The sequence below is a fragment of the Elaeis guineensis genome, chromosome 3 (assembly GCF_000442705.2).
Source record: "Elaeis guineensis isolate ETL-2024a chromosome 3, EG11, whole genome shotgun sequence".
Classification (NCBI taxonomy): Eukaryota; Viridiplantae; Streptophyta; class Magnoliopsida; order Arecales; family Arecaceae; genus Elaeis; species Elaeis guineensis.
The window spans coordinates 70,486,239-70,500,304 of NC_025995.2; positions in this window are offsets into that span (position 1 = coordinate 70,486,239).

Sequence of the window (14,066 nt, forward strand, 5' to 3'; positions counted from 1 at the left end):
GGGTTTAACCCCTTCAGGTGGGTCAACCAATGTCCATACATCGTTGACCTTCATGGACTCCATTTCGGATTTCATGGCTTCAAGCCATTTCTCAGAATCAGGTCTCTGCACAGCATCCATATAGGTGATCGGATCCTCATTATTCTCATCAAGTTCGATGAGATCACCGTCCCGGACCAAGAAACCGTAGTATCTGTCCGGCTGATGCGGTACTCTACCGGATCACCTTAATGGTACAGGTATATTGGGCTCCAGATCTGATCTAATCATATCCGACTCAGGTTCAGCTATTGGTGTCGGTCCTTCTACCTGTTGAACTTCATCAAGTTCAACCTTAGAGGCAACGATTCCTTCACCAAGGAACTCCTTTTCTAAAAAGATTGCCTTAAGGCTGACGAACACTTTTTGTTCATCAGCATGGTAGAAAAAATATCCTTTTGTCTCTTTGGGGTACCCTATGAATGAGCATTTGTCAGACCTAGGTCCAAGTTTGTCTGTGACTAATCGTTTGACATAGGCCGGGCACCCCCAGATCTTAAGGTGTGAAAGTACTGGCTTACGCCCTGTCCATATCTCATATGGAGTCTTAATTACAGACTTACTTGGAATCCTATTTAACAGATAACAGGCCGATTCGAGTGCATATCCCCAGAAGGATATCAGCAAGCTAGCAAAAACCCATCATGGATCGGACCATGTCTAACAAAGTCCGATTCCTCCTTTCAAACACACCATTATGCTGTGGTGTTCCTGGAGGAGTCCATTGGGAGAGAATCCCATTCTCTCCTAGATATGTGAGAAACTCACTAGAAAGGTATTCTTCTCCTCGATCAGATCGAAGAGTTTTAATACTCTTCCCAGTTTATTTTTCTACTTCACTTCAGAATCGTTTAAACATTTCAAATGAATCTGACTTATGTTTCATCAGATAGACATATCCATATCGGGATAGGTCATCCATGAAAGTTATGAAGTAGAAATATCCACCTCTAGCACTGGTGCTCATGGGCCCACATACATCAGTATGTACTAGGCTCAAGAGCTCAGTAGCTCTCTCACCTTTTTCAGTAAAAGGTGACTTGGTCATTTTACCAAGAAGACAGGACTCACAGGTTGGAAGTGATTCACAATCACTAACTTCGAGGATTCCCTCTTGAGTCAACCTGTTTATTCTGTTCTTGTTTATATGACCTAGCCTACAGTGCCATAAGTAGATATCTGACACACTATCTAATCTAGGGTGCTTGCCAGTAGAATAGACTCTTATCAGGCTTGACCTTTTTGGTCTGGCTCTGCACTGATGTCCTAGCCTGAACTTGCACCTTCTTTACTTTCTTCTTTTTATTCTTCTTCCCTTTCTTAAAGGGTCGAGAACCAGAAGACGAACCTCCTACTAAGTTCACCGACTCCTTATGGAGTTGGTGATCTTTCTCAAAGTTCTGAAGTAACCCCAGTAATCCGTGGTAGTTTACTTCAGGCTTTGTCATTCTATAATGAGTGAGGAATGGGAGATAAGACTTGGACAGCGAGTTCAGTATTGCATCTTTCCCAAGCTGCTCATGCAAGGGAAAGCCGAGCTTGCTCAATTATTCCATCAGCTCGATCATGTACAATACATGATCAGTGACAGAGGCACCATCCCGCATTTTGGCGTTGAAGATGGCACAACTAGTCTTGTGCCTCTCCACATCATCGGGTGTGCCAAAGGCATCCTCCAACACTTGAAGCTTGTCCTTTGGCTGAGCCATCTCGAATCTGCGACTGAACTCGTCGCTCATGATAGCCAGCATGATACAGCGCATCATGGTCCGATCACTGAGCCACTTTTGATAAATGTCTCTGATTGTTCCACGTGCATTGACAGCTGGCTCCTCAGGTGCAGGATCTATTATCACATATAGGATCCGTTCATGCTCCAGGACTATCTTCAACTTTCGGTACCAGCTACCGAAGTTGGATCCCATCAACTTATCATTGTCCAATAATGATCGGAGCGATAGGGAAGTGGCCATATTTGCACAAAGGAGAACCATAACCTAATTAGTAATTGATTCATTAAACCTAAAGATTTGGACTTTAATCAAAAGATTTTTCCCACTATTTTATTCGAATTGGTAGCCTCTACCTCCAACTCGAGGAATTACCCTAATTCCTTAGCGGGTACTAGAATCCACTTAGACTGCACACAAGCCCAACTTTGGTTGGTCAACCCATGTACATCTAAGGGTAGGTTCATAACCAATTGTTTCTCTAAATAATTTCTAGTAATTTTAATTTTGCCCCAGAAACCTAATCAGTAGGCTTTGGCCTCCACTGTAAGGATCCGGTTAGGTCCAACCATTAACATGATCATACTTGGTGTATCTAACCAACGAATGATTAAGCCCAACTTTGGTTGGCTCACCTAACCACCATTAGAGAGATACTTCCAAGTCATCATATGATGAGTGATAATTCTATTAGTCAACAAGCACCAGGCCTTTGGGTCTGCAATGATTATTGAGTTAATGGACTCATTATCAAACACCTTAATGGGAGGCTATGACTCAGTTATCTCCATAACTTTATCATTTTAAGGACCTAATAATTTTAGAAGATTTAAATAATTTAGAGGATGAGGTCAGATGAACCAGCTTATCATGATCCTCCCACTGGCTTCACCAAGTCAGCTTAGGGAGACCAGGGCTGGTCTAGGAGCACCTAAATCAGTCACATTGATTTACCTAGCTGACATGGGTCAGCTCGAATAGTCAAGTGATCCGATCAAAACATAATTTCACCAAGAGACCAGGTAAGTTCGATCAGTGAGAGGGTCTGCCAAAGCTTGCCTTAGACACCATCAGAAATGGCCAGGTAAGCGGGCTCCCAATTAAAAACCACCGGTCTGGTTTACCTTAGACACCAATTGGTTTAATTAGTTTCGATTAGATCAACTTAACAGTTCGTGCTAGACCGCTTAGCCAAGAATCAAGTCTATTTGGTTCTCGTTAAAGACATGGACTTGACCAACTACAACTATTGTAATTGATCTAGAGAATCCTTGACCTAATCTAAGACAATAATTGATTAGATTTAGTCAATTCTCTAATTAAATCCATCTTTAATCTAACCATAGGTCTAACCCAATTAATGGACCTAATTCCTACTAACCCATTAACCCAATGTGTTATGATTTGTGTCTTAGATTCTTCAATTCACAATCCTAGAACCTAATCAAACAACTTCTTAATTCTTAATTAAGTTTTGGGCTGAGGGTTGGGTTCGGCTTTTCAAAAAATAATTTTCATATTTGTAAAATAATTTTATAATATGATTCTACCAACCATATTGCATGTTTGATTCATAATCAAGATGCATGTGAAATAAACATGAAACTACTTTAGATCTAATCTAAACAGGTTCATGTAATTGAAACAATTTCAACTTTAAACAATTTCTTTGCACAAAAATTATTAACAAAGAGATTTTATTTCAGATTTAAACATCTTTTAAATCTAATAAATCATAAATTTAATCTAGATCATATCTAATAAATTTATGATTAAAGATAGATCTACACAAACTAGGACAACCTTTGCACTGTAAGGGGTAAACCTTACAGCAGGACAACCTTGCAGTTTGTGATTGATCTAAAATTTTAATTTTAGATTTAATAATCAGATTATAAATTAGATCTAATCTAAAAAATAATCTAAGCATGTATAAATAATCATGTAATAAAGAACCTAGGCTCTGATACCAATTGTAGGAACCAGATCTAGGGTTTCAGGGTTAGATCTTGAAACTTTTTCAAGATCATACAGCGGAAGACTAAAATAAATCAAAATTTATTTTTTAAAATCAAAAAATCTCTAGATCTAAGATCCTATTACATGATTATTACATAGTATTAAATCAAAAATTAAAATATATAAATATAGCATGAACTACATGTTGATCATATCAACATGTTTCTATACTACATCTAATGTATGTATTAAACAATAGATCAGATCTATTACCTTGCAAGTTAGATGTTCTAACCTTGTTGATCTGGGCTTGAGGATGATGTTGTAAGCCGCACACGCATCCGGCCTCTAGGAGTCGTCCACACGAGTCCACGAATCTCGATCAGAAGTCCTGCTTCAGGAAATCAGCACAGTATGCTAGTACTGCGCTGATCCTTCTTTGATGGTTGATCAGGTGCCTCCTTCTTCTTGATTTGTACTCTTCCAAAGATGGAAAGTAAAAGGAGGAGTTTCAGATCTGAGACACTCTTAGGAAACTCAAGATGGAGGGAGGAAAGATATGAAAACAAAAACCCAAGAAGAAGACCCTCTTCTTCTTCACGTTTTTTTCTCTAGACACCCAAACTTGCATCTTTTATATCTCCACGACCCAAAGGTATTTCTCTCTGATTTTTGGATGGCACAAAGGTCTCTTAAATTTCTAATTTCTTATAAAATTTCACAAAGAAAATCATCTTATATAGAGAGATATGATAGAGTCCTTGTCTAGGTCAAACACCTAGTCAAGGCTTATCCAAACATGGCAAGTTAAGGGACGCCCAACTCTTGAGCACCTCCTTCATATTTTTATGCATGGATTACCAGAAAAGGGTGCACAATATATACCCTAAAAGCCACGAAAATTCCAAAAAAAATTTGGATAAATTCAGTGAAAAATTGAAAGAGTTTTGGATTTCTAAAACTCTATCTCATAGAATTCGAAATCCAAACTTATTCCTTTTAGATTTGATCCAAACCACCTTCCATGTAAGAAAGAAGAGAGGAGACCTTTTGTGAACGTGGGAGAAATCTGGGAGAGGGCTTTTGTCACACAAAATAAGTGGAGATTGGCGTTGAATAAGAGAGAGGGCGTGGAGAAGGATTATGTGGCGCAAGGTGGAATCCTAGTCTTACTAGGATTCTGTCTTATGACTTGTTTTAATTTGGTTTCCCAAACCAAATCAAATAAAAATTAGATCAACTCAATTAAAATAGGTCTTAACTCAATTAAAAACCTAATTTAATCAGATTAAATTAGATTTAAATCTGATTTAATTTTCTAATCAAATTAGAAATTAGATTGACCCAAGTTCTAGTTGAACTAGGACTAGTTTTTCCTTGCACTTGGCTTATCCAATAAATCAATTGAACTTGATCCAATTAAGCCCAAAATAAATCTAATTAAATCATATTTAATTAGACTTAATCTCAGCCCATTGGCTTAATCAAATTAAGCCAATTAGCAATCAAATTGCTAATCGATCCTCCTGCAACACTTGCACTGGGTTAAATGTCAATCGTATTGATCATTTAACCCTAGAACGATTCTTAATCGTTGATCAACCATCTGATCGGATCATGAAATCTAATGTGTGTAACCTCATAGGTCCGAACCTAAACCGGTAGCATAGGAATAAATTTCTATACCAATCGAAGTGACCATCTAGCAATGGTACCCGACGATCGGATAGGTCGAATGTGTAGAACAACATCCTTAGAACCCATGCGGATATAGTTTTCATATAATTCATCTCCTTGACCAAAATGATCATAAGACACCCCAGAGTTTAACTGTCAACTCTGATCAGGTTGTCCATATTGTATTTCAAAATATCAAATCCATCTGATGGATTACCCTGGCCAAGGTTTTGCTAAATTGAAATACAGCGACTCATTCTTCTCCAACTCTTGGAGTGGTCAATCCCATCTCGATCACACTCTGACTTCGCAAGTACTTGACTGTGCCCAGAAGCCTTCCATCCCTGAATTAGAAATTCAGTTAGTCCAGTACCAAAGCACAGTGAGTTGCTTGCAAGTCACTGAGGCGATCTCAGGTCTAAGGGACACTTATACCTATATCCCATCAGAGACATTCTCGACAGCAGAATACTCTAGAGTTGGTCACGTTCAATGATGATGTACCCTTACATCTCACCTGTATGCCATACCAGTGTCTCCACACTCCTTGGTTAAGAGGACAACCAACCCATATGGCCTACAGCGACCTATGCTCGATAGAAGCTGTCGTCCTTATCAATAGCTTATCATTTGGTCGTGAACAGTTTTAAGGACTAATCGATAAATCCTCTCTTTATCGAATCTAAATAGTCCTAAGGACTTCATCATAACAACGGAGTTCATTAGAAGATGAAAGCTTATGATGAAGATGCCAAATATATTTTATTTATTAACAAATCAATTACAATACTTGGTTGCTCAACCATCAACAGCTTGATGATTGGCTTTTTGGGACACATTTCCCAACACATTTGGTGGGTAGTCAAAATATTCTCATGTTGGAGCTACAAGTTATCAGACATTGCACCCAACATGTAGTACCTTGCTTTGTTATCATCATCCGTCCACTTTTTCAGAGATGCTCTCTGTTCAGCAGTCGGACGTGCTGGCATGGCAGGTGGGTCCTGGTCCAAGACATGAGTCAATTTTTTGAAACTCAGAATAATTCTGTAGCTTCTCAACCAGTCTTTGAAATTGGGTCTAGTCAATCTATGGGTGTCTAGTATTTTGGTCAGGGGGTTTGAGGCAGACATGTTTCCTGTAGAGAGTCAAAAGTTTCTAGTTAGATTTTATAATCAGACTTAACCAATTTATTTAGAGATTTTATTTTTAAATAAATTAAGCTCCCACTATTTTCTCAGATCCCTACACTCCCTTGGTAGAGATGTGAAAATCTCTGTGATCAGTGATTTTTAGTGGGTGGTGTGGTCTCACCGACTGGCTCACCACCTCACTTAACAGTTATTGGTGATGGATCAACCGATGAGTGGACAATTTTTATCCAATGATTCTCTAATCATGTTGCACCCAAAACTTGTTCTCTAATTCATGAAGCTCACCGTGCCTGGGATATTGCTCCAATCCTTAGTTAAGTCAAACTCACCATTTGCACGAACTAGATTCCTAATTGGGTCCCTCACCGTATCTGAAATATTGAGCCCAACCCATCCTCTAATTCGTAGCATCCAATGCCTAATGGACATGGTTGCGTCTTTCCGATGCAATTGAGCCACTGTAACCAGTCGAAAATAATCAACCCCGGGAAGAGCCCGCACATCCACAATGGTGGAAGATCTAGACTTAATATTTTCTTTGAAAGATTTGATTTAGGTCTCATTAAACTTGACTTTACATAGTCATAACAATTATGACTAACCTAGTGGCATGGGTTAGCTCGAATTGTTAGCCACCTCTAATCAAAACTGAGTCGACACATATGGCCAGGTAAGTGAGACCGGTGGGAGGGATATGCCATTAACTCGATAAGAACGCATTCGAGTCGAGTAGTTCCTAATTAAAAATCAGTCGGTCTCATCTGCCCAACTTATCTTAGACACCAAATTATCGAACCAGAACTAATTGGGTTAGCCTACAATCCAAGCTCTAACCACTGAGCCAAATTAGGTCTTAACTTGATCGAGTCATATCTAAATATGATTCGACCTTGACCCAGACTTAATCCTATTAAGCTGGTCAATTATTAGCTTTCATGATCCTATCTAACTAACTCTTGATTCAGTTTGATCAACTGCTAGACCTAATTGAGCTACCCAAGCCCGAACCTAATTTTATGAAAATATCTTAGATCTGAAATTCTCAATTTTAGACTTAATTTAATTTCATAAGCTTAATTCATTAATTAAGTTTGGATTCATAAACAAAGCATGTAAAATAAATCATAGGATTTCAGGATCTAGGATTTTACAGAAAAGTAAGTTTTGATTTCTGATTAAGGATGAACGCACGGCACCCCTACACATCATATGAACACCCCATTGAATGAAAAGAGAGGGTCTTAAAATCTTACTTCGTTCTTATGATCAGACGGCCATGAGGAACACCTTAATCAGAAATATAAATTTAACTACAAAACTAGTTAGATCTAAATTTACATATCTCATATACAATTTAAGACTAACTAATACATGCTTTGCATACATCTCATGTATCAAAAATTAATCTAATTAACATACTTTCAGATCTGATACATCATATGTAATATCTAAAAAATAAGATTTAAATTGAACTATTCAAAATTAAATCTATTCTAGATAAGTTACTGAAATAATTCTACAACTAGTCTAGGCATGCAACAGATCAATTTTATGAAAAAATTAAATTTTGATTTTTTATTTTTTAATCTGATTATAATAATTATAATATTAAAAAAAATAAAGAATAAATTATATTTAATTCATATTTTAATCTCATTAAAACATAAAACTTAAGACTGTTCTTGGATTCAACTAATCCTAGTCTTGTCATGCATCTCATGCATGTTAGATCTTCTTAGATTTAATTTTAAATATTTTGATTTCAGATCCTATCATATTTGATGTAATATCAAAATTTTTTTAATATCAGATAAATTAAAATTAAAATCAGATCTAAATTAGATCTGAAATTGAGCCATCAACCTGACTCTGATACCAGTTGAAGGAAAAATTACCTTTTTCCTTTGTAGGATCTTTCAGATTTCATTAAATCTGAGGTAAAATAATTTAAAAATTTTATCTTATATTATTTTAGATCTAATATATATTAGATCTAATTTTATTATTTAATATTTAAAAATCTAAAATTAAATCTAAAAGTATGAGAAGTATAGACATACCTCAAGGGTAATCTGATTATCCTGTAGATGATCTCAGCACAGCCCGAGGTTCTGATGTAGCCACGTAAGCACCTGTCCTCCACTGGTATCTACTCAAGCAGAACTTAGAATGTCTTCTCCTCATGAATCTATGCTCCAAAAATTAGATCTCTATCTGATTTGAAAGTGCTTCAGAACTCCTTCTGAAGTTGGAGCAGCAGAACTATCGAAGATGTCCTGCAGCCTTCCTGTTCCAGGCATCACCACGCCTTGGATCTTTGCCAGATGGATGTCCAACTCCTTGGACTTGAAGAAGGGAGAGAGGAGAGCAGGGAGGATATGGAGAAGAGGAGAGGATTCTCGTTTTGGCTAGGTATTGGGCAGAAACTCATAAACCCTAGGCACAGACAGGGATTTTATAGACCCTGTATGCTGTGCAGTGCCACATCATTCGACCAATCAGAAAATTCTAATAAATTCTGTAAAAATTTTGATTGGTGGAGTGATGTTATCTAATCAAATCAGATAAAAACCTCTACCCTCTCTCCTATGTTGGCACCAACTTTGGATAAGCACAAACAAGGTGGCGCCAAAGAGTCCATGTTAATCAAGACTCTTTCATCCTTATCCATTTGGGGTGCCCACTTTAATCCAATTGGGCTCACACCATAATCTGATTATGGCACCCAATTCAATGTGGTTTTGGCATGTGGACACTCCACAAAAATTCTTCAATGAGCTCTCTTCAGTTTAAGACCCATATGTCAACATTTGACAGATGTCCTAAAATAAAATTGACAGGTGACAGGAATTAGTAGGTGCTTGTCTTAAATTCATCTCATGAATTAAGACAAGCCTTTTCTGAGTTGGACAAGCTTCATTTAGACTGAGAGAAATCTTTTCAAGGTTCTCTAGATGAGTCAAATCATATTTGGCTCAGTAGAGATAGAAAAGATTACACGAGGAGAAAGTTAGGCTCAATCGTGTGCTAGCACGATTTCCTTGAACCTAATTGGATCTTATCCAAATCAATTGGGTTAGCCCAATTGATGATATCCAGACCCTAACCCTTATTTGTGTGACCTAGTTATGTTCAATTTTGTATGGTAATGAGACATGTCATGATCTCATCATCGACATCATCGAAACTCTTTTCGATAGACCAGAACTCTTCTGATTCAGACAATTAGAATGATCGATTATCAATATCATTCTAATTACTTTCAAAATCCATCAGTGACACCTAGCAATATATGGTGGTAATCCATCAAAATTGAAGACGAACCTCTCGATACAGCTACCTGTGTGATTGAGTTCTTCTATCATGAGTCCCGATTGAATTAGGGTTAAGGTGAGCTCGTCAAACCCAACATCAGTCATATGAATCAATCGATCGATCCGAATCCGATGTGAAACCCCAATGGAAAACTCTTTTTCTATTATTTCACTCTACCATGGCCATGGACTTAAGGACTCGATCTTTCGATCGTCATAGGGCTACTCCTCTCATCTACCGAGGTTGATAGATCCCATCTTAGTGCGACCTAGTTCCTACAATGAATATGCTACAGCCAACATACACCTCAGAATTTTGAATGGCTAGAAGATCGAGTTATGGTGTAGTCAAACTATAACACACTCAAGGTGAACTGTCGATGCACCTCAGGTCAAAGAACTAGACACACAACTGCAGCATCAAGCTTAGTCATCGACGAGAAGGTAGACTTCCTTATGACTGCTCGATATCATCACGCTCAGTACTCTCATTCTCAATGAATATCTGTACTCTCGCTCTGGTGTCTCCACACCGTAGACTCAAGATACATCTACCCTAAAAAAGCGATCGTACATCAATATTTTGGATCGATCACCATCCTCATGATGATCCTATGGTCAGGAGCTGTTTATGAGTTAGTTATGTAAATTCATGTCTTAAATTTTCAACTCTTGAAAATATGAATTGATATTCCTACTAACTCAAAGGATGTATCACAGACACAATGTACACAATGTGATAGAAGAATAACCTATTTATTAATTTATAGTCAAAATTATAAATTTGCCCTTAGATTTGTACAGGAATGTATCAGCCAATCTGGCATCTAAGGCACACATCTAACAGATGGCTCCTAACAGGCTTAACGACTAATTTTCTGAACATTATTCAATGGCTATTTCTCCACTCCAATGGCCATTTTAGAGTTTCCAATGGCTAGAATTCACTCTCTAGCTATCTTTAAGTATATTTAAGATTAGAAAATCAAATTGGAAGAAAGTTTTTTGAGGAAATGAGAGCTTAAAGTGAGATATTTTCAAAAATAAGAATAAGCTACATTGCACATCTACAAAAATGAAAAAAGAGGTTTTAAGTGTTGAATTCAGAGAATATTTTAAGACCAATCATCCATAAATTTTCAAGCATCCTTTCAACATTCAAAAAAGAGAAATCAAGCTTCAAATGAGTGATGTTTTCAGCCTCTTCTTCAAGCATAAAAGAGTTCATTATTTTATTTTTATTTGAACTAAAATTTTTATCTTATTTTATAATTTCTTTATAAGTTTCTTTGGGAGAAAGAAAACTTGAGATTAGGCCGGTCCAAGCCCATAATTGGATGAGTGTAAGATTTGGTTGGTGAGCCCAAAAAATCAACTAGGTTGTTCGTAAGCTCAAAAAACTAATGGTGTACGATTTTGATTGGTGATCCTGAAAAATCAATTAGATTTTGTTTGTAAGCCTGAAAAAACAAACACACTATAATCAAAGAAGAATTGTAGTGAAAATCCTAATAGAAGCTTAGAGAGTGGATGTAGATGTGGGTTACATCGAACCACTATAAAATATGTGTGTTTGTGATTGTGCATTGCTCTCTTGCTTTTCTTATTTTTCTTGCTTTACTTATTTTTAGTTCTTATTTTTCATTAGATTATTAGTTATAAAATTTTATTGATCATTTGCTTTTGCTGCTATACATATTGATCACATCACAAGCACTTAGTTAAGTTTCAAATTGAGAAACATTATTATTTAGAAAGCAAATTTGATTAAAATTTTTAAACAACCCAATTTATCCCTCCCCCTCTTGTGTTGCTACCTCTGGGTAACACTCTTGAATGTTTAAAGAAGAGCTCGTCAATTTGATAGATTGAGTCTTGAATCAGGTTGCTTGGTGGTTCGGTTTAGCCCATGTCAATAGGACTAGTCATGGTGATGATTAATTAGATAAGACTTAAATCAAAAACCTCCTCACACACATATTAACTCTAGTGGTCTTCCATCATTGTAGAGATGTGAGAGTGCAACTGATGTTGATTATTTTTGGCTAGTTCAGTTGTTCAATTAAATCAAGAACACGCAATCACTATATAGCATTAGATGCTTTGAGGTAAAGATGGAGTTGGACCCAATATCTATCATGTGAAGGACCCAATGACGGCTTTGCATTCACTTGTGAATGACGGATCAGACTTAACTAAGGAGTATAGCCAATATCTGTTAGATGTGCCTACATGACTTAGAGACTAAATCGCTGCAACATGCTTAGAGAAGCATTGGACAAGAGTTACCCACTCATCGGTATGCATGTTATCAATATCTGTCTGATTAGGTACATGTATATTGGTAGGACCGTAGTACCCACTAGAAATCTTTATCGTGTTAGGATTTTTATTTCTCTACCTGGAGAGTGTGAGAGATCTGAGAAAATAGTGAGAGCCTATTTATTTCTAAAAGTTTTTAAAATAAATATAGATTTAAGTACAAATTCTAACTAGAGCCTTTACTCTTTGTAGTTTGACCATGTCAGCTTCAAATTCTTTAGCTAATATACTAAAGTCCAACCATTTGATCGGAATCAATTTCAAGGATGGCTCAGAAATCTCAAGATAGTTTTGATATAAAAAATGTTAGGGTATGTTCTCAACTAGGACCCCCTCTATTGCCAAACTGTCCTAGTACTGAATAGAGAGCTGCAATAGACAAATGGACGGATGATAACAATCGGATTAAGTGCTATATACTAGCTTCTATGTCAAATGAGTTGCAAAGCTAGCATGAGCATATGCCAACTATCAAAGCTATGATCACTCACTTATAAAAGTTGTATGGTGAGCAAAGCCGAACGATGCATTTTGAAGTTTCGAAGAGGTTCTTCAACTCCAAGATGTGCGAGGGGCAGTCAGTCCATGAGCATTATCTGACAATGATCAAGGATCTGGAGGAGCTTGAGAAGCTTGGTCTTACGATGTAGAAGGAATTGCAAGTGAATCTGATCCTGCAATCCTTGACTAGTTCATACGGATAATTTATAGTAAATTACCATATGAACAAGTTAGACTACACCCTACTCGAACTTGTCAACATGTTGGTTACGATAGAGGAGACCTTGAAGAGTTCAAGGGGCTCCATTCTTGCTGTGGAGCAAGCATTTTCTTCCAAAAAAAAATCTTCAGTGAAGAAAAAGAACAAGATTATGAAGAAGTCGAAGAAGGCTGCAGACAAAAAAATGTATTTTCATTACAATGCTGACAGCCATTGGAAGAGAAATTGTCTACTATACCTGGAGAGCCTAAAATCAAGAAGGGAGACAAATCTTCAGAAGGTATGTCTAGAATGCTCATTGTTGAATCTAACCTTACAATTTTTTCTACTTTTAGTTGGGTATTAAACTTTAGTTCAAGTGCTTATGTATGTACTTCTATGTAGGGTCTAGTGGAAAGTAGAGGGTTGAGGTATGGTGAGATGATCCTTCGGATCGACAATGGAGCAAGAGTTACTGCAGAAACCATTGATACCTACCCTCTTCAATTATCATCTGGTTTTAGATTAGTTTTGAAAGATTGTAATTATGTGCCTATAGCTAGCCGAACTTTGATTTTCATTTTTGTACTAGCACAGAAAGATTTTATTTTTAATTTCAAAAAAAAAATTTGTTTGATTTATTTGAGAAATAAATTAGTAGCACATTGTTTTTTAATTGACAGTTTTTATCACATGCATATTGATGCGTGTGTGAATGTAAACAAGCAAATATTTGACAGTACCGTAGGTCATAAATGATCTAGAGATGACGTTAACCACAAGTATATGTGGCACCTAAGGCTTGGCCATATTGGAGAAGACAGGACCAACAAACTGAAAAGAGATGGTCTCTTGGGCTCATTTAAATCTGAGTCATATCTGGTTTATGACTTCTACCTTCAAGGAAAGATAGCCAAGTTATCCTTTATAGGACATAAGGAAAGGGCTACTGAGATACTTATTCTGGTACATACTGATGTGTATGGCCCATTTGATGTACAGACTAGGAAAGGTAACAACTACTTCATTACCTTTACTATTGACCTCTTATAGTATGGATATGTGTTTCTTATGAAACACAAGTCTGTGGCCTTTGAGAAGTTCAAAAAATTCAAAAATGAAGTAGAAAAGCAAACAGAAAAATCTCTTAAGGTTCTTTGATCAGATCGAG